General features: G+C 43.1%; 1 protein-coding gene across 1 annotated transcript in view; it reads left to right on the forward strand.

Annotated features, from left to right (window-relative positions):
* Positions 1-22,371, forward strand: part of SHANK1 (SH3 and multiple ankyrin repeat domains 1) — a 382,494-nt gene that overhangs the window by 286,982 nt on the left and 73,141 nt on the right. The window lies entirely within an intron of this gene.

Below are 22,371 nucleotides of genomic sequence, written 5' to 3' on the forward strand. Positions count from 1 at the left end.
TCTATCAACACCATTCAAAAATGAGTTAAAGTCAGGTTATGACCCAATTAGGGGAATACAGGTTGGTGAACACTGGGGATAGCCCTACAAATACATACAGCTGTTTGTGGTGGTATTTCAATCTATGTGTGCAATTTGACCTACATAACATATTTTGAGTGAGGACTTGAATATTTTATTACCTTCCATCCTAAAGAGGACCACGTCTACTGCAGCCCTCTGTTTTATATTTTAATACAGGAGGAAATCGTTCTGACTCAGAGCAAGTAATTTATGTAAAATTTATGTAAAAACGGGTAATCATTTCAGGAGCATAAGCTGAAATACTTAATTGTAACTTTTTTAGTACTGTACGTGGTGGCTGAGGAGGGGGCTTGTGTCTTCTGTAATCCTATGCTCCCTGCTACTTTTGTGGGGGTTGAGACATTGTGCTTTTAGCTACTTTTTTCCGCTGCGCTCCTATGTGGATAAAAACATACAGTCAGCACGTGCGTTATGGATGCATGCCAATTTTTTTAGTTTTTTTAAGGGAGATGCTGGCAGTCTCTGGAGGTGGCTCAAGTGGGTGAGATGGGGGTGTGAGTATATTTCAGGTTTAACCCATCTGCAGCAATAAATACATAAATGCTTGTTCTGATGTGACCTTTTCATCAACTATTTTTATCACATTCTCATGGTGTTCCTAACTACTTTTGCTTTCTGTCATTAATTAATGGCATGTTCTGCATAGCTTAGGATTCAAAGGAGTGGTCTGGATTAGAAAACTCATTTTCAAATACTCTGTTATGGAATTCTGTGTTAATAAAGGTGGTTCTCTTCTCATTTCCCTTATCCATTTTCCAGAATGGAGAATGGCTACAGAGTGTTCCCCTTGCTCTGGAGGACTCAGCACTTCCATATATTACACAGTCAGTTTATTGTTTTCAATGAAAACGGTGTAATACCTCATTTCCCCTGTGGGAGTGCTGCAGGAAAATTTAACACTGAGCTGATTACTGGGTGTCCTATTAGCAGGATAGCCTTTATTCAGCTTATTTACTAAAAAAGATTCCTCGAGGATTACTCTTCGTCAAGTGACCGGCCCTGCTGTGCTCTATGAAGCAGTAGTACATCGATTACATAGAGTACTGCGGTGCCGATCACGTGCTGAAGAATCGTGTCATCATGAAGGAAGACTGTGCCACTAGATTTCCGGTCCCCCGGCAGCGCTATAAAAATCGATGAAAATCTCAGAATCAGTGCGACGCGGGACAGGAATGTATATTAGGGAGTGTACTCACATACTACAGTGAGTACAATGCTAATAATTTTTGGTCCCCACATAACCCCTTTAAGTGAATTCACTATACCTCTTCTATTGTAGTGTTATGTGTACTTTTTTAAATTTTATTGTTATTACTTCTTTTACCTATTTTCTTATTGGTGGTTAAAGGGGTCTTTCCAACTCAGGCATTTGGGGCATATCCACAGGAAATGCCCCAAATATCTGATAGATGCGGGTCCTGGCTGTGGGATATGCATCTATTTCCAGAGTGAGGTCACATAACCTCCAGGCGCCGCCTCACTAGTCACAACCGGGGTCAAGAGACCCCGATTCTCAATATAGGTGACATCAGACATTGTTCTATGCAATAAATGTGTTGATGGGGTAGGGAGACAGACAGGTGAGCCCTAATCTACCCGCCACTCAGTACCTGCCTACTTGCACGGCCCGTCCTAGGTGACGGCGTACAACTGGGCGACGGTCCCTACGCTCAATATGTGCACGACAGACAAACAGACAACGGTACACAGAAGCTAAGGGAAATGGGGCAGTTGCCCAAGGCAAGACCTGAGCAACAAGAGTAGTGAACGAGCCGAGTCAAACCAGGAGTGTATGAGGTACCAAACACAGAGCAGGAGGGTAGTCAATAAAGCCAGGGTCAAAATTAAGCAAGGTCAATAATGATAGCAGGAGCAGCAGAGCCAGGAAACAGGAAAGAATCACAGGCAGAGACAAGCAGGAAATGAAGGTATAAATAGACCGAGGGCGGGAGATAGAACCGTCTGGCCAGGCTGTGATAGGTTCTCCCACTCCTGAGCCTACCAGCCTGAGTGGTAGCAGATCGAGTCACTCTATCAGACTTACGAGCAGGTGCAGACTGATTAACCACGGGCGTCCACACCGAAGCTGTGTCTGGTAGATCCTTTACAATAAATGTCTGAGTTGGAATTAGACCTTTAAGTTACTACTAGTTTATAATAATTTTGTCCTTACTAAAATGAAAATTAGCCTATTGGCGAGCTTGTGAATGGCTTGTTCTTGTTTCCAGAAAACAATTTGAATTAGCAGAACTGCGTTGTGAAGCATGGGGAAAGCATAGTGCAGCAGCCCAAGCCTCTAGTCAGACAAAAGGTGGATTTCAGACTACCTTAAACTCCAATACACAATGCAGCTAAACTGCAGTCACTTTTCTCTCCTGTTGAGATAAAGATAAAGCAGCCAATCGTGAAGACATAACTTGAATGAAGTCCCATAGCATACAGACCATTGTTGTCCTACCTGAAAGGTACATGGCATCTTTAATGTACTTCCATATTTTGGAATCAGTTTCATCTACTAATTCAGAAACACCATTGATCTAAATTCTAAGTTAGCACGGTTTCACAGATTTACTGCGGCTCTACTGAACCTAGCTTAGAGCACCATAGGGTCCAATGGTCTTGTGGCCGTCATATGGACACTAAAATTTCGTTGTATTACGAGCTTCTCAAACCTGCCATACAGTAGCGTAACTGGAGTACTATGGGCTCCAGGGCAAATTTTGGGCTCCCCTCCTACCACATTGCTTGTTTCTCAGATGCGTGGGCCCCAGTGACATAGTGAGTCATAAAGATAACATAGCTATAAAACAATTTTCTATGTATGATCATTTATCTTCACATTATGCACATTTACCACATAATACCTCTAGCCACTATACAAGGAATATCACCATATTGCTAATGAACAAAACCTAGTATACCATGGCCGACATTACCAATGATACCACTTTACAAGGGACAAACAATACCGCCACACCATGACCACATATTACCACCACAAAGTGACTGAATAATACCACCATACTGTTACTGTATATTACTGCCACACAATGACCACATATTACCACCACAAAGTGACTGAAAAATACCACCATACTGTTACTGTATATTACTGCCACACAATGACCACATATTACTACCACATAGTGACTGAATAATACCAATATACCGTTACTGAATAAAACCTCCACATCATTACCACATATTACCACCACATAGTGACTGAATAATACCACCATACCGTTACTGAATAATACCGCCACACCATAACAACATATTACCACCACCACCACCACCACATAGTGACTGAATACCACCCTACTGTTACTGAATAATACTGCCACACAATGACCACATATTAGCACCACATAGGAACTGAATAATACCAACATTCTGTTACTGAATAATACTGCCACCCCATGACCACATACCATATTATCACCACATTGTGACTGAATAATACCACTATCCTGATACTAAATAATACCACCACAATATGACCACATATTACCACCACATAGTGATTGCATAATACCACTATACTGATACAAAATAATACCACCACACCATGACCACATAATACCACCACATACTGACTGAATAATACCACCATACTGTTACTGAATAATACCACCACACTATGACCACATAGTGACTGAATAATACCACCACACCATGGCCACATATTACCACCACATAGTGACTGAATAATACCACCATACCGTTACTGAATAATACCGCCACACCATGACCACATATTACCACCACATATGAATACCGCCATGTATCACTTTGCTGTATGGGGTGGGATGGATCTAACTTTCCTACTTAGGGAGCACAAAGGGTGGAACTCCTGCCTCCACAGATACCATATCGATGACATATAAGAAAGTCACTCAAGGTTTAATTTTTCTAACAATTTTACATTTACAATAAAAAAAGAGGTAAGTATTTAAAATGCCATAACCGGGTCCACTGTAGTTCTGCCATATATTTGTACAATATGTTACTGGATATTACTCAGAGTTGGCACTGCGTTGTGTGCCAGCTGCCTTGATGATCATGATTATGAATATTTCTTTAAAGTTCTGCAGAAAAATGCGTCGTGTGACTGCTGGAATAAATAGCCACACAGCCAGGTATTATGCGAATAGATGGCTTACCACTTCAGCGATTGCAGTACCTGGGAAAATGCAGTTTTATCAATGCCAGGCATATATGGAAATGGTTTTGGGCTTAAAGCATCTGAATCATTGCACAGCATAAAAAACATAATAATATTACTATAATCTAGCATTACTGCAGTATGGATACCGCGCCATGTGTAATACCTTTACATAGCTTGGACAGGCAAGACGCTCAGGTACAGGCATGACCCTTTTCCATAAGTTTGGAAGCTTTGCCTTGGCTCTCAGCTAATTCCAAGGGATGGGAAAAAAAAATTCTCTGGGCTTCCCTAATGCCAAGAAGATTGGGAACCCCTGTCCTGGACTATATGTAATCCAATGCAAAAATATCTTTCCAAATTTTTAATTTGTAACATTACAAAAATTACTAGTAGGTGAGGGGAGAAGAAGTGGGTAATTATTGGTTATCTTATTAAATAAATTCTTCCAACTGCACAGAAGGGTTTCTCCAAGATATATAAATGGAGGGCATTTGTCTCATCGCAAAGTGTTAAAACTTGTTACTATACTTCACACAGGTAAACCGACATTCTAGAATTAAAAATAGTTGCCTCTATCAGTGCTTGCTACATATGCCCTTATCAGTGCCTGCCACATATGCCCCTATCAGTGCTTGCCACAAATGACCATATGAGTGCCCGCCACATATGTCCCTAATTGTGTCTGCCACATATGCCCGTATAAGTGCTTGTTTTTGTTCATATGCCCCTATCAGTGCCTGCCACATATTTGCCTAATAGTGCCTGCCACATATGCCCCTATAAGTGCCTTCCACATATGCCCCAACAGTGCCTGTCTCATATGTCCCTAAAAGTGCCTGCCACATATGCTAATTTCGGTGCCTGCCACATATGCCCCTATAAGTGCCTGCCTCATATTCCCCTATCAGTGCCTGCTACATATGCCCCTATCAGTGCCTGCCACATATGCCCCTACCAGTGCCTGCCACTTATTCCCCTATCAGTGGCTGGTAGATACGCCCTTTTAAGTGCCTACCACAGATGCTCCCCTAGTGCCAGTCAGATACCCCATCGTGCCAGTCACAGAAATCCTGCATTACTGCAACTTGTAAGCCCACGCTTTCCTCTTGCACTGGGCTCCTCTTTCGTGAATCCCCATATAGGAACTCTATTTTTCATATCTTTATTAATAGACATTCTTAAGAAAATAACATAATTCTTTTAACATTTCTCTTTAGTCTTTACTTTTAGAAAAACCTAAACCCAGAAATTATTATTTTGTTAATTCTGAGCATAAAATACAAAATTGACAAATGTAATTTTTTTTCTGAGTTTCATTTGTTCTTCTGTGTGTGATGACGTGTCTTCTATGATGACAAAATGTCAAATGACCACAGTGGCCAAGCGCTGACCGCAATAGTGACATCACTTTGAACCCAACCAATTGCCAGAAATATCCTTTAATTAACCCATTTCGCTAAGCGCCAATGATGAACTATACTTTATATACTCTTCACCAGTCAAATCCATTGTTGTAGAGGGACCATGCCACTGTTACAGGGTACAGAAGACAACCACACAGATATCTAATGCCAAGCACCCCCCTTCTTTCTCCCCGAAAATCCACATCCCTGCTGCTCCACAACAAGGAATGGTAGCCACCTAAAGGGGGGATGGTTGGTTCTTGTGGTTCAGGGGGTCTAGAACCTGCCTCTTATTTTGATATGGGGGTCTTTTGATATGTATGCTGGGTGCCCTTCCCCCTGGCACTTACATTTATCATAAATCTTTCCGATCATATACTGTATGCTAATTCTGCCCTATATACTCTATCACCCCGTATTGGAGCGGTTCCGATGTGCCGGTGTAATTTTAACCCACATGTTGGTGGCTCATGCACTGCATTCATTAATAATGTACCCGGCATATACATAAATGTTGGGCACAGAGGTACATAGCAATGTGAACGACAGGTAACTGTTGCTTTGCCTAAAAGACTGCCTGTGCCAGTAATGGGCTGAGAAAGGGAGCAGCTTTTAATTACACTCTCCATTGCTCTTGCATGAAATCTATTGATGGCAGCAAACCATGGGCCCTGTTTTGCTTTACACTCTAGAAGTAAAGCCTATTGTTAACCTCATCTGTTCCAAAATCCTGCAGCACGTTGGAGGGCAGTGTATTGTATTCCTCTGTGTTATACACTATGCACAAAAAGTGGGGACATGGATTTTTGACAACTTTGGTTATCCTGCAACTGCTTTATGCACTCGGCAGCGTTTTGGAGCCAAGTAAACCATGCCAAGGATATGAAGGCATTTGCTCTTTTTTTAGGATGACTGCTTGTCTTTTTCTTGCTGCACACCGGTTAGTTGCAAAAAAAAGATCCTGTCCGTGTGGAACTAATGCATCGCTGTATACTGGGCCGACAATTCAAAATATCTGGGCCCCTTGCAGTCAAATGGCCAGGGCCCCCTAAATTCCCGCATCTCCTATTTTCAATCTTGTACTCCATAATATACATTTGGTGGGCATCTGAGAAATAAATTTTTTGGAGGGATGGGGTTAAGATGATTATATAGACCATGTTATTTGATTTTCCACGCAGAACCACTCCGGTAGAAATAGAAGAGGGAATAATATCAAATATTGTATTAAAGGGTGTCAAACTGTGCAATTGCCCATTTCATAGGGGGGCCTTAAGGATAAGAGCTCGAGGAGCAAACTAAAATTGGCCAGTATTCTTTAGTGGTGTATGGTAGTAATATTTCTGAACTGTTATTGTGGCATTATATGGGAAATATATAAGCCCTTTTACGAGAGTTTTATTTAGATGCTGCACTATGTGGTGGTATCATGTGTGCAGTGTATGGCAGTATTATCTTGCCACTATATGGCGGTAGTATTATGCCCGCGGCCACATTTTTGTTTAAAAATGGCCTTTGATATTATAACCTTTAAGGATCCTTCCATGCCCATACCATATATTTAGTGGGTCCCTGGAGAGGGGGCAGAAGATTTATTGTGGCCTATGAAATGAATGGACCTCATGTTTGCATATGAATGGAACCTATTCAGCAATTGTCAGCGCCCCATGCATTGACTCATGTCCAATTCACACGACCGTAAACATCGTCCGTAATAGCGGACCACAATTACGGTCTGCAATTACGGACACCTTCCAGTTTATTTGCGGGAAGGTGTCCAGGCCATAGAAGTGTACTGCAAAATATAGGACATGTCCTATCTTTTGCTTTATACGGTCCGTGCTCCCATACTTTGTGGGAGCATGGGCCTAAAATACGGGCGGCAGTGTGCATTGGACCTCAGGAGGTGGCTGGCACCTTTTTCGGACTGGGCTCCTTACTTCAGTACTATTTATACTGCTTGAAGGCGTCCCTGCCTGTATAAATCTAGAAATACTATAGGATAGTATGACGGCATAGAAAGCTTTGTGGAGGTCACCATATTAAAACAACTACTAGCCTTGACAAATCTTCCACCGATGTTTACGACAATGCTGTCAAGCCCACTCCTCATTGTTGTGAATGGGGGAGATGATGGTGCTGTGTATGAGAAACCTCATAGCAGCTAGAGAGAGGAGGAGATTCCTGCTCTTCTATTTCTACAGTATGTATCACATATATAGAAGCAGCAGCAATATGGAGGAGATTATACAGCAGTAATGAGCTCTGAATCCAGCACTGGATGAGATATAGCACTTGCTAGAAGCTGCTGCAGCCTCTCTGAGTCTCTCTGTCTCTATCTCCCTTCATCAGCTCTCTCCTCCTCCTCTCTCCATAGACTTCTATAGGCAGCAGCTGTAACCGAATATCTCAGTCACAGTGTTTGGACTTTGGGTAGGGTTTTTAGCAGTGAATTCAGAGTGAGTGATCAGTGCAGGAGGGGGAGGTGGAGGAAAGGAGCCTGATAAGTGGAGAAAGTAGTATTTTTCTGTAACAAGGGATATTGCAAAGCTTTTTTTATTTTCGCTTGTACTATTGATTTTTCAAAAATATTTTTTTAAATGTACTGTAGGTACTTAAATGGCTTAGATTGTATAACTGTATTTTTCAGTGCCATAGCTATAGAGGTGCAAATGTTGCAGTGGCGCCCATATTTTGATGCCAAATGGGGCAAAGGACACATGATTGTGGGGACGGTGCCATGTGCAGATTTTGTTTTGGGGTGCTGTATCTGCTCTTAGTAGAAGGGAAAGTTCAATCCACATCCCTTATTACTGATCCCCTTAAACTTAAAAGGCTTGTCCGGGATTAGAAAAGGATCTGCTTTTTTTGTCCAGAAACAGCGCCTCACTTCTCCGTGGTTGTGTCTGGTATTACAGCTCAGCCACATTCAAGTGAATAAGACTGAGCTGCAATATTTGTCACAGCCTATGGACAGAAGTAGCGCTATTTCCTGGGGGGGGGGGGACACAGACCCTTTTTCAAATCTATTTGCCTATTATGATGTAACACAGTCCAGCAATAAATTGTATCTGGTCATGCACTGGGTATCGCCTTCTTATAAGGGTAAGATAATGGACGCTGCTAGGTCCTTTTAGTCTTCTCTTTATTGTTTTTGCTTTTTTCGATCAAGTCCGAGAACACCGAGCTTTCCATCTCATACCTCCTTAACTCGCCGCGATGTTTCGGGAGATCCCTCCCCTTACTCATGACCTGATAAAGTGGTACCCAGTGCATAACCTACTACCTTGAATTGCTGGACTGTTTTTCTAAGAGGAGCGGAGTGAGGCTCTTGATCACAGGCGTGCGGAGTAATCTCGATCGCTCCAACCAGTGACATTTATGCTGATATTATAACGTAACCCCATATGAAGCATATATCATATACAGGAGAAAAAAAACGTAATTTTCCTGAAAGCTCCTGTGACAAGAGAGGTAAAGTGCAGGATGAGACAGTACTACATAAGTGAAGGGTTTAACATCTCATTATATGATTGCACGGTGATACTTACCTTCTGCTTGCTTTAAGGCAAACAATTCCCAGAATCCCTCAGTGAAGACAGCAATGATGAAGAAAATCGTAGGCACTCATTGATGCAATATGAAAATGCTTTTAACATGAAAATTTCTCCCCTGATACATATCTAATCTCATTCAGTCTCTTTTCAGCACTCTTTACCTCTTCCTTCCTCAACACCACAAGTAACGTGCTGAATGTTACCAGCCGCCTCATCATCTCCATTCATAAGTCTGCAGGGCATTCTATTGTAAAGTAGTCAGAGATGAGGAGATAGCGGTGTGAGATAGCCCCCGTGTATACAGTGTTGCATATTATACTCCAATTCAGCCACTGCAGTGCAGACTATGACAGTGAGAAGATAACCTCATAGTGCAGCGGGGAATCTGAACTATCCAACTGAGTGGGCATGACAACTATTAAAGGGGCTATTTCACTAGAAATATTGATAGCGTATCACTAGAAATGACCCGTTATGTCCAATAAGTGGGGTCCAACCACTGCGAATCCCAAGAATCACTATGATGAAGTAACCGTGTTGCTAGAGAAGCACCATGCTCCTTCGTCTCTTAAAGGGGTTGTCCAGCCACGGACACCACTCTGGTGGCCATCTAGTTGGCCAATGATTCTAAGAAGGTCAATAAAGGGGTTGTCCAGGTACGGACAACTGATGACCTATCCACAGGATAGGTCATCGGTATACGATCAGTGGGGGTCCGACACCTGGACCCTGCACCGATCAGCTGTTCAGGCCTGCGGGCACCATATGTCCATGCCGGAAGCAGATGGCTCCGGTCACGGAATAGCAGCCGAGCTGCCATACTGCAGCTTTGCTCCTATTCAAGTGAATAGAAGCAGAGTTGCTCCAACTACTGCATATCCTGCTTAACATCCGACACCCGGAGGCAGCCGGAGCAGCTGGTCACTGCAGGGTTCGGGTGTCGGACCGCCACTGATCATATACTGATGACCTATTTGTACCTGGACAACCCCTTTAATGACCTTCTTAGACTCATACTGCAGCTCGGCCGCTATTCCGTGACCGGAGCCAATTGCTTCTGGCATGGATGTCCAGTGACTGGAGGCAGCCGGAGCGGCTGATCGGTGCAGGGACCGGGTGTCGGACCCCCACTGATCATATACCTGGTCAACCCCTTTAATGACCTTCTTAGAATCATTGGGCAACTAGATGGCCTCCAGAGTGGTGTCGATAGGTACCAAAGGAGGATTGGTCTTTTCTAGTGCTTTCTAGCAGTTGATATGGGTCAAAATTGATTGAACCCCCACTGAAATCTGACTGCAATAGTCAGGACGCAGAAGTATCGTGACAAAGGATGACATGGTTGGCAGCTTGGTTGGTCCATTATGATCTGGCTAACCATGTGGCCTCCAAAACAGCTGAGTGTAGTCGACAGGAGTCAAAGGGGCACTACATTTTCCTAGTCCAGCGGTCAAATCCCCATAAATGAACATTAATCAGTCAAAGTTCTGGGCAAAGATAGTTAGGACAATGATTTTATGAGGATAAGTTCAGTACAATAGTCTGGACACGGAAGTATTGTGACAAATGTCAATATTCACTGATAATTCTGCCTCCCTGTCTCTCCCTGTAAATAATGTAAAACTGATAGTACTGCTTCCCTGTATCTACATGTGAATGATGTAGGTATATATAGTGCTGCCTCTCTGTCTCTACCTGTAAATGATGAAGGCACAGATAGTACTTAATGTCTGTGTCTTCCAGCAAATGGTGAAGGCACAGATAATACTGCTGCCCTGTCTCTCTCTGTGAATGATTTAGGCACAGATAGCGCTGCCTCTATATCTCACCATGTAAATGATGTAGGCGCAGATAGTACTGCCTCCCTGTCTCTTCCTGTAAATGATGAAGGCACAGATACTACTGCCTCCCTGTCAATGATGTAGGTACAGATACTACTGCCTCCCTGTCTCTTCCTGAAAATGATGTAGGTGCAGATAGTGCTGCCTCCCTGTCTCTTCCTGTAAATGATGAAGGCACAGATACTACTGCCTCCCTGTCTCTTCCTGAAAATGATGTAGGTACAGATACTACTGCCTCCCTGTCTCTCCCTGTAAATGATGTAGGTACAGATACTACTGCCTCCCTGTCTCTTCCTGAAAATGATATAGGTGCAGATACTACTGCCTCCCTGTCTCTTCCTGTAAATGATGAAGGCACAGATACTACTGCCTCCCTGTCTCTTCCTGAAAATGATGTAGGTGCAGATAGTGCTGCCTCCCTGTCTCTTCCTGTAAATGATGTAGGTACAGATACTACTGCCTCCCTGTCTCTTCCTGTAAATGATGAAGGCACAGATACTACTGCCTCCCTGACTCTCCCTGTAAATGATGTAGGTACAGATACTACTGCCTCCCTGTCTCTTCCTGTAAATGATGAAGGTACAGATACTACTGCCTCCCTGTCTCTCCCTGTAAATGATGTAGGTACAGATACTACTGCCTCCCTGTCTCCCCCTGTAAATGATGTAGGTACAGATACTACTGCCTCCCTGTCTCTTCCTGTAAATGATGAAGGTACAGATACTACTGCCTCCCTGTCGCTTCCTGAAAATGATGTAGGTACAGATACTACTTCCTCCCTGTCTCTTCCTGTAAATGATGTAGGTACAGATACTACTGCCTCCCTGTCTCTCCCTGTAAATGATGTAGGTACAGATACTACTGCCTCCCTGTCTCTCCCTGTAAATGATGTAGGTACAGATACTACTGCCTCCCTGTCTCTCCCTGTAAATGATGTAGGTACAGATACTACTGCCTCCCTGTCTCTCCCTGTAAATGATGTAGGTACAGATACTACTGCCTCCCTGTCTCTTCCTGTAAATGATGAAGGCACAGATACTACTGCCTCCCTGTCTCTCCCTGTAAATGATGTAGGTACAGATACTACTGCCTCCCTGTCTCTTCCTGTAAATGATGAAGGCACAGATACTACTGCCTCCCTGTCTCTCCCTGTAAATGATGTAGGTACAGATACTACTGCCTCCCTGTCTCTTCCTGTAAATGATGTAGGTACAGATACTACTGCCTCCCTGTCTCTCCCTGTAAATGATGTAGGTACAGATACTACTGCCTCCCTGTCTCTCCCTGTAAATGATGTAGGTACAGATACTACTGCCTCCCTGTCTCTTCCTGTAAATGATGAAGGCACAGATACTACTGCCTCCCTGTCTCTCCCTGTAAATGATGTAGGTACAGATACTACTGCCTCCCTGTCTCTCCCTGTAAATGATGTAGGTACAGATACTACTGCCTCCCTGTCTCTTCCTGTAAATGATGAAGGCACAGATACTACTGCCTCCCTGTCTCTCCCTGTAAATGATGTAGGTACAGATACTACTGCCTCCCTGTCTCTCCCTGTAAATGATGTAGGTACAGATACTACTGCCTCCCTGTCTCTTCCTGTAAATGATGTAGGTACAGATACTACTGCCTCCCTGTCTCTCCCTGTAAATGATGTAGGTACAGATACTACTGCCTCCCTGTCTCTTCCTGTAAATGATGTAGGTACAGATACTACTGCCTCCCTGTCTCTCCCTGTAAATGATGTAGGTACAGATACTACTGCCTCCCTGTCTCTTCCTGTAAATGATGTAGGTACAGATACTACTGCCTCCCTGTCTCTTCCTGTAAATGATGTAGGTACAGATACTACTGCCTCCCTGTCTCTTCCTGTAAATGATGTAGGTACAGATACTACTGCCTCCCTGACTCTCCCTGTAAATGATGTAGGTACAGATACTACTGCCTCCCTGTCTCTTCCTGTAAATGATGAAGGCACAGATACTACTGCCTCCCTGTCTCTCCCTGTAAATGATGTAGGTACAGATACTACTGCCTCCCTGTCTCTCCCTGTAAATGATGTAGGTACAGATACTACTGCCTCCCTGTCTCTCCCTGTAAATGATGAAGGTACAGATACTACTTCCTCCCTGTCTCTTCCTGTAAATGATGAAGGTGCAGATACGACTGCCTCCCTGTCTCTCCCTGTAAATGATGTAGGTACAGATACTACTGCCTCCCTGTCTCTCCCTGTAAATGATGTAGGTACAGATACTACTGCCTCCCTGTCTCTCCCTGTAAATGATGTAGGTACAGATACTACTGCCTCCCTGTCTCTTCCTGTAAATGATAAAGGCACAGATACGACCGCCTCCCTGTCTCTCCCTGTAAATGATGAAGGCACAGATAGTACTGTCTCTATTTCCTTATCCTTGTGGTGAGTCAGGCTGGAGCCTCTGGGATTGCAATTTTAGGCTGGGTTCACACAGAGTTTTTTGCAGGAGGGAAATCTGCCTCAAAATTCTGTTTGGAATTTTGAAGCAGATTTTGCTCTGCCTGCACGCCGATTTTCGCAGCGTTTTTTGCCTGCGGCCATTGAGCGCCGCGGGCAGAATACGCCGTGAAATATGCTTCTTCTGCCTCCCATTGATGTCAATGGGAGGTCAGAAGTGTAAACGCCCGAAGATAGGGCATGTCCCTTCTTTTTTTAAATCAATGGGAGGCATTTTCGGCCGTTTTTTTGCGCATTTTCCGACGCGGTTTCCGTGTCAAAAGACTCGTCAAAAAACTCTGTGTGAACTCCCCCTTAATGTATCAGTAACTGCTCTCTCTGGTGGCTCTCCTCTCTGGTCTATAGCATGGGGCCCTGAGCAGGAGAACCTCCTCTTTGATGTACACATGGCCTGATAGGGTTTTTGGCCAGGAGTTGTTCAGTTGGAACAAAACTTCACTCACTTACAATTAGGGGGGAGTGTGGTTTGATTTTTGTTTGCGTTCCAGGAACATAGGGTAGGTCCTCAGGTTACATGTTGTACATCAGTGTTTAAAACAGTGTATGATCTAGCAGCAAGGTGTCCCAGACTTAGAAAAAATCTGTTCTGCCAGTAAATATTGGTATTGGCAATTATAAGATATACAGATGAGCCTTGACACACTGCATGGGAAGAAAATAACAGCAACCCTTCTATGGGATAGTTCACACAGAGTTTTTTTAGCGCTGTTTTTGATGCAGAAACCGTGCCAAAAAACATCCGAAATCGCCTCCCATTGATTTCAAAGGGAGGCGGAGGCGTAAAAAACGTTTTTCGTGTCGGTTTTCGTCCGCGGCGCTCAATGACCGCGGCCGAAAAATGCCATGAAAAACGCTGCAAGTGTTCATGCCCGGCAGGTCAAAATCTGCCTAAAATTTCTAGAAGAAACTTTGAGGTAGAGTTTTCTGCCTGTGTGAACTAGGCCTAAAGTTTGGAATAACGCTGATCAATCTGTAGTTATCCATCTGAATAGTCATTGTAATAGAGGGTTAAAGCACTCATTCATGTAATGTTGCTATCAACCCAACATGGGGGGATTCATTACACCCCTCAATCCGGGTTCATGGATCAAGATGGCAATCTCCTCCATACACTCCTAGATTGATTTGGGGAGGGAAGTGACAACCCCACAGGTGTCAGAAAATGTTTGTTACAATGTGTCGGTTCGGGTAAAATTCAATAGTCTTGAGTCCAGGCTGTTTAGCGAGGATTGCCTAGATTGAATACAATTGTAGCAAACCCTCAACTGTGAGAAGTATTCAGTCCAGATGTTGAACTTCGAGGTCTAACCATGGTGAAAATGGTGGCAAATGAAAACTTTGCATTATGTAGGGGTTAATGAATCCCCATGAAGTAAATTTTAAGAATATTATAAGTCACCAAGGAGTTACATGACCATATAGTTATGATTATACGGGTGATGGAAATCCAAGGTGACTTGTAATATTTATTATAATAGGGGCTACCTTATCCCTTATAATACACAGCTGCTGCGGAACTTCTTTTTGAAGAAGAGATTCCTGCCCATTGTTGATTGATTGGTTTGAGACCCTCATCCTTAATCCTGAAGTGTGTATTATGATGCTCTGCAGCAGCTGAAGTGTGTATTATGATGTGCTGCAGCATCTGAGATGTCTGGTATGATGTTCTGCAGCAACTGAGGTGCGTATTATGTAATTTTGCAGCATCTGAGATGTGTATTATGATGTTCTGCAGCAGCTGAGGTGTGTATTATGATGTTCTGCAGCATCTGAGTTGTGTATTATGATGTTCTGCAGCATCTGAGATGTGTATTATGATGTTCTGCAGCATCTGAGATGTGTATTATGATGTTCTGCAGCATCTGAGATATGTATTATGATGTTCTGCAGCATCTGAGATATGTATTATGATGTTCTGCAGCATCTGAGATGTGCATTATGATCTGCAGCATCTGAGATGTGTATTGTGATGTTCTGCAGCATCTGAAGTGTCCGGTATGATGTTCTGCAGCATCTGTGGTGTGTATTATGATGTTCTGCAGCATCTGAGATGTGTATTATGATGTTCTGCAGCATCTGAGATGTGTATTATGATGTTCTGCAGCAGCTGAGGTGTGTATTATGATGTTCTGCAGCATCTGAGATGTGTATTATGATGTTCTGCAGCATCTGAGATGTGTATTATGATGTGCTGCAGCATCTGAGATATGTATTATGATGTGCTGCAGCATCTGAGATGTGCATTATGATCTGCAGCATCTGAGATGTGTATTGTGATGTTCTGCAGCATCTGAGATGTGTATTATGATGTTCTGCAGCATCTGAGATATGTATTATGATGTGCTGCAGCATCTGAGATGTGCATTATGATCTGCAGCATCTGAGATGTGTATTGTGATGTTCTGCAGCATCTGAAGTGTCCGGTATGATGTTCTGCAGCATCTGAGATGTGTATTATGATGTTCTGCAGCATCTGAGATGTGTATTATGATGTGCTGCAGCATCTGAGATGTGCATTATGATCTGCAGCATCTGAGATGTGTATTGTGATGTTCTGCAGCATCTGAAGTGTCCGGTATGATGTTCTGCAGCATCTGAGATGTGTATTATGATGTTCTGCAGTATCTGTGGTGTATATTGTGGTGTTCTGCAACATCTGGTGTGTGTGTGTGTGTTATGATGTTCTGCAGCTGCTGGGACACAGAACTGTACAACACACTGCAGCTGAACCTCTTTTTAAAGCGAGAGCGAGCACTACATGCCAGTCAGTCAGTGGTTAGCACAGAACCTGCTAAAACGATCTGTAAAAACAGCAAGAGATAATCAGCGCCTACGTGACACCACTTTTCTCTGTATAATGGGGGTCTGACATCAGAATGTGATGTTTATACAAATATAATTTAAAGACATATCAATGAAAAATCTCCATTCACTCGTGTTACATAACTTATTATTATGTATTATATAAAAAGAGCTTTATTTCCTGAAACTGGAATACCCCTTTAAGTACAGTGACTGAAATGCAAGATACTGCGTTACACATAAGCCCCTGAGAACTGCTACGAAGGGGCCCTGGGGATTGGGGACCCTCCGTCTGGGTTCCCGTCAGCAGTCAAGCCGTTATATATAACGCCAGTTTTCACTCGCCATACAGCGCTCAACTTATACCAATAGTAACCAAACAACAGCTTCATGAACTATTCTAATAACTGTGCGATACAATGTATAAATAATACTGCAATATATTAATATTACGAGTGGTGGCGGGCACAGCCTTCAGTTGCCAGGCCATATGAGACGCCCCATGTAGCAGGGTTAGCTGATTCACTCTGTGCCGTCACACCGGTCGCACACCCCAAAGGACGGTTTTTGTTGTAACTGAATCAATAATCGACTGGATAAGAAATTGATATTGGGATGTGTAGTCCGCCAAGCTCAACTCTGGCAGCATTACTCTTTGCCAATCAAAATGTATACATTTTTATGGAACTGTTCTGGAACTGGAAGTGGTGGACATACCGTATGTGCAACGTGTGCCACTGTACATGGGCCCTGTAGGCAATGGGGCCCATTCCCACTTGAAAAAGGAAATAACTGTGCTACATACTATCCACTAGACTCTATGCACGGGATTACACTTATGGTTCCCACTGCTCACCGGCACACAAGTGAGGATTGAGATCTATAAGGAAAGCTTAGCCTTGCGGTCTACCTAAAAAACAAGAGTCCCTATATCGGCCGTGCCCAGAAGCCCTCTACTGTCTGTCTCCTCCCCGGGATATACCGTGGAAACGGGGAGGGTGTCATAGATTACATCCAATAATGCAACGGGGAGGGGGTCATAGAGTACATCCAATGATGCACCATCTCTTACTTATGACGGGCACGTACACAAACAGAGGAGTAGGAAACAGGCAGGAAGGGAATAATGTAAGGCCCCGTTCATACGTTCTGGTTTTGATGAGGATTTTGGCATGGATTCCGTGTCAAAATCCTCATGAAATCTATTCAAAAAATTAGCGTGTTGATTTTCTCTCCCGGAGAAACAGGTGGTTTAGGGATTACATCCAATGATGCACCATTTCTTACTGATGATGGGCACCTATACCAACAGAACAGGAGACAGGTTGGAGAGGAAGAATGTAAGTCCCGTTCACACATTCCGGTTTCGACGAGGATTTTGCATGGATTTAGTGTCAAAATCCTCATGAAATCCACGAGAAAAATTAGCGTGTGGATTTTCTCACGGTTTTTGCATGGAAAAGGCTACAGATCCGCAGCACATTAAGGCTATGTTCACACAGAGAAATGTTGACGGCGGATTCCGTCTCAAAATTCAGACTCCCATTCATTTCAATGGGACTCTTCTTTTTCCCGCTAGCTGATTTTTTTTCAGCTAGCGACAAAAGAAGCGTCCTGCCCGATCTTCAGGCGGATTCTGCTCAAACCTCCCATTGAAGTGAATGGGAGTAGAAATCTTCCTGCTGATGGCAGGAATAATTCTGTGGCAAATTTTGCAGCGGTACCCACCAAGCAAAATCCGCCGTGTGAACATAGCCTTACTGAACATTCGCGGCAGATATCCGAGTGCCATACTTGGATTTCTATATCCAACCCTTTTGTAATTACATGTTGGATTTGCCTGTGACGTGTGAACATACCCCGACTCTGAAAAAACACTGCCGATTTACGGCATTCAGGGTTTGTGAAGAGCCGGGATAACAACCCGTGTGTGCTCTACTCGCTGCCATTAATGATTTCACCCAACAGTGTCATTTTTGCTATGCTAAACCAATAACTAGTAAATATCATCACTCCCATTTGGCTCAGACACGCTGGGAATTGTACTTCCACAACATCTGGAAGGCCCCAGGTTGCCTACCTTAGCTATAGAAGCAATGGCATGTTAAATGTCAGCGGTATTTAAATCTCAGGTCCTTCCCCGTGAATTTCAGCGGGAAGGTTTTCAGCCTTTCCTGTTCCGCCTATTCAATCAACTTCTAACAATCATCCCTTACTGTGTCATTGTCTATTTCGCAAGTCTTTCTCTATATGTATTTTCTTGGATATATATTTTTTCGTTGAGCTGCGGTAGACCTAGCGGGCTTATGTTTTATGTTTTTACTTATTAGCCTACCCATGTACATTACAGGCCAGCAGGGGTTAAAAGACCCTACTATCTTACAGGGAGCTTGCTGGCTTTCAGCACCATGAACAGCTCCCTCGCTCGCTTGCTCTCTGGTTTGATTGAACAGTCTGCCAATGACTACAGTCTTAGCCGCTGCTGCCCTGCTCACAGGCACACGGAGGCAATGATGTGAGTATCTTACACTGGGTCTTGGCTAGGCTAGCGTACAGACGGCTGCGCTGCTGCTATACCATCACAGGCGCACTGCCTCGCTCGCTCTCTCGCTCTCTCTCTTTTTTTTTCTCTCTCTCTCTGTCTCTCTATATCAGCGAGGCTTTTTAGAATGAGGTTGAGCTCTGCTGTAATTCTGAGGTTCGGAGAAGCATCATGGCTTTGTCAGATGGCAGGATGCAACCCTCCCTCTCCTCTAGCTGGCCTGCCTTGGGCCCCCGAAGGAGAAGTGTCTGGTATATTTACAGGTAAAGAGGATCTCTCTTTCGAAACCGCCAAAAATACCTCTCGTCGCCCTTCTCTCCTGTTTTATATGCATTATTGGTAGGTGGGTGTGTATGTATGTATGTGTGTGTATGACGGGGGGGTTGCGAGGGGGCTTTAAACCCCCCTCCCTCTCCCTAGACACACGCTCTGATGATGCTGCCTCTTCCGCGGAGGGCCTAGCATTGCCTTAACTTCCATTCATTTCTTATTCATTCACACAATTCATTCATCTTTCTTTCTCTCTCTCTCTCTCTCTGCCGCTACACACATTCCGCCCCCTCCTCCCCACCCCCATTCACCCATGTGTGTGTATATATATGTGAGTGTGTATGCTGTCTTGCTCCATTCCTGTTTATCGAGGCTGCTATGGCTTTCGTCTGTCTCTCTATTCAAGAGGGAATGAGGTAGGGGGGAGGGGGTTCGGCTGAAATTCTGGTGCCTGCGTAATTAACCCCATTCTTAAATTTTAACCCCCTTTTTTTTTTTTTTCCCTCATTGGCACAGTTGGGAGGAGGGGGAACTTTAAGACGATGCCTTCATTGTGTGCGCTTTGAATGGTCTTTGCAATTCTGTGTGTATCTCTTGTCCTGTGGTTAACCCTCACTAGGCCAGAGGCATTGCTCTGCAGTGGAGAAAAAAAAAGGACACCTATGTATCTTTGATGACAAGTCGCTATTTAAAATGGAGTAAGTCACGGCTCCCTTATGTGCAATCCAGGATGACAGCATCCACTGCATACATACAATCTATAGCGTATATATATATATATATATATAGGCTGCACAGAAAACCTGCCCAAGCTGCAATGTATTGTGCTTCAGACAGTCACCACAGCTGCCGTATATGTTCTGTACCCGTCAATGGATCATACAGAACCGATATCAATGTCGAAAGAAGTAAAGATGCAATGATAAACCTTGATGTATAATAATGGCGTAAATACATATTATGTGAATCATTTGTTACGACATCATCGGAGTTAAATGACATGATCTATATGGTGCAAAGTTTCCACTTGGGCCTACAGCAGCTGTAATAGCGTATTATAATATACACTTGTATTGTGCATATATTATTATTGCAATTATAACACTGGCCGTAGCGCTGTATACCTATATACAGGTTACTATGTTCCCACCGATACAATGTTGCAAGATTTCCTATTTCGCAAAGCAGGAAGAATGGGCCAAATGCTCACACAAAGTGTATACGTTGTCCTGTGTTCTGTGCTCTCTCCGTATACACTGTATGGAGTATCTGTGCATATTTTGCCTGAGTTGCATAGTCCTCTAGACAAGTTTGGTGTCAAAAGAGAAAAATGATAAGGGCTTAAAAAAGCAAAAGAAAAAAAGTGGAGGCTTCGGATTTCAGAATCTGCCGCGTCATGGTCTTCTTTAAAAAGTAATAGATGTCAGAGTGTTGGGTTGTTGTTGTACAGTGAATGGTATTGTTGGCGCTTTGGGCCGCTGGAATCTCAGCCATGATTTTGGAATTGGTTACGTACCAAAAACAGTGAGGGTCATGGAAAAAGTGATGGTTATGTTGCCTATATGACTAATGAGCTGATGAGTGCACACTGCTGTTGTGCATTTATATACAGTACATGACAGGGTATGTTCACCTTTATGGTTTATATATTGATATAATCTACATAAAAAGTTGAGCCAATTTGTAAATACATTGCATTATTTATCTTGTACTGATCCTGAGTTATATCCTGTATTATACTCTAGAGCTGCACTTACTATTCTGCTGGTGGAGTCACTGTGTACATACATTACATTACTTATCCTGTACTGATCCTGAGTTACATCCTGTATTATACTCCAGAGCTGCACTCACTATTCTGCTGGTGGAGTCACTGTGTACATACATGAGATTACTTATGCTGTACTGATCCTGAGTTACATCCTGTATTATACTCCAGAGCTGCACTCACTATTCTGCTGGTGGAGTCACTGTGTACATACATAACATTACTTATCCTGTACTGATCCTGAGTTATATCCTGTATTATACTCTAGAGCTGCACTTACTATTCTGCTGGTGGAGTCACTGTGTACATATATTACATTACTTATCCTGTACTGATCCTGAGTTACATCCTGTATTATACTCCAGAGCTGCACTCACTATTCTGCTGGTGGAGTCACTGTGTACATACATGAGATTACTTATGCTGTACTGATCCTGAGTTACATCCTGTATTATACTCCAGAGCTGCACTCACTATTCTGCTGGTGGAGTCACTGTGTACATACATTACATTACTTATCTTGTACTGATCCTGAGTTACATCCAGTATTACACTTTAGAGCTGCACTTACTATTCTGCTGGTGGAGTCACTGTGTACATACATTACATTACTTATATTGTACTGATCCTGAGTTACATCCTGTATTATAATTCAGGGCTGCACTCACTATTCTGCTGGTGGAGTCATTGTGTAGATACAAGACATTACTTATCTTGTACTGATCCTTAGTTATATCCTGTATTATACTTCAGGGCTGCACTCACTATTCTGCTGGTGGAGTCACAGTGTACATACCTTACATTACTTATCTTGTACTGATCCTGAGTTACATCCTGTATTATTCTCCAGAGCTGCACTCACTATTCTGCTGGTGGAGTCACAGTGTACATACATTACATTACTTATCTTGTACTCATCCTGCGTTACATCCTGTATTATACTTCAGGGCTGCACTCACTATTCTGCTGGTGGAGTCACTGTGTACATACATTATATTACTTATATTGTACTTATTCGGAGTTACATCCTGTATCATACTCCAGAGCTGCATTCACAATTCTGCTGCTGTTATTGGGAACAGTCGATAAGTTTGTTGTCAGACACACCCCTTACAGCTTAGCTGAGCTCCTATCATACAATAAGGCAGTTCGTTTTTCCTTCATCAGGTTACTGTGCAGTACTTGTTGTATAGATAATGCAAATCACCAGAACAAGCTTCAGACAATGAGTCAGCAATTTTGAAGCCTGTTGCATTGTGAATTCAGCTCTGGAGTATAATTCAGCCTAAAATTTAGGTTCAGTACAAGATGAAATAATGTATTTACAAAGTGACCTAACTTTTTAGGTAGATTCGTATTTTAAAGGTAATAGTGTTGTTGCAAGGCTGACATTTACGTTAAAATGATGGAAAAACTTTTTTTTTTAAAATAAGTACAAATGTAGC

This window comes from Rhinoderma darwinii, chromosome 10, assembly GCF_050947455.1.
Source record: "Rhinoderma darwinii isolate aRhiDar2 chromosome 10, aRhiDar2.hap1, whole genome shotgun sequence".
NCBI lineage: Eukaryota > Metazoa > Chordata > Amphibia > Anura > Rhinodermatidae > Rhinoderma > Rhinoderma darwinii.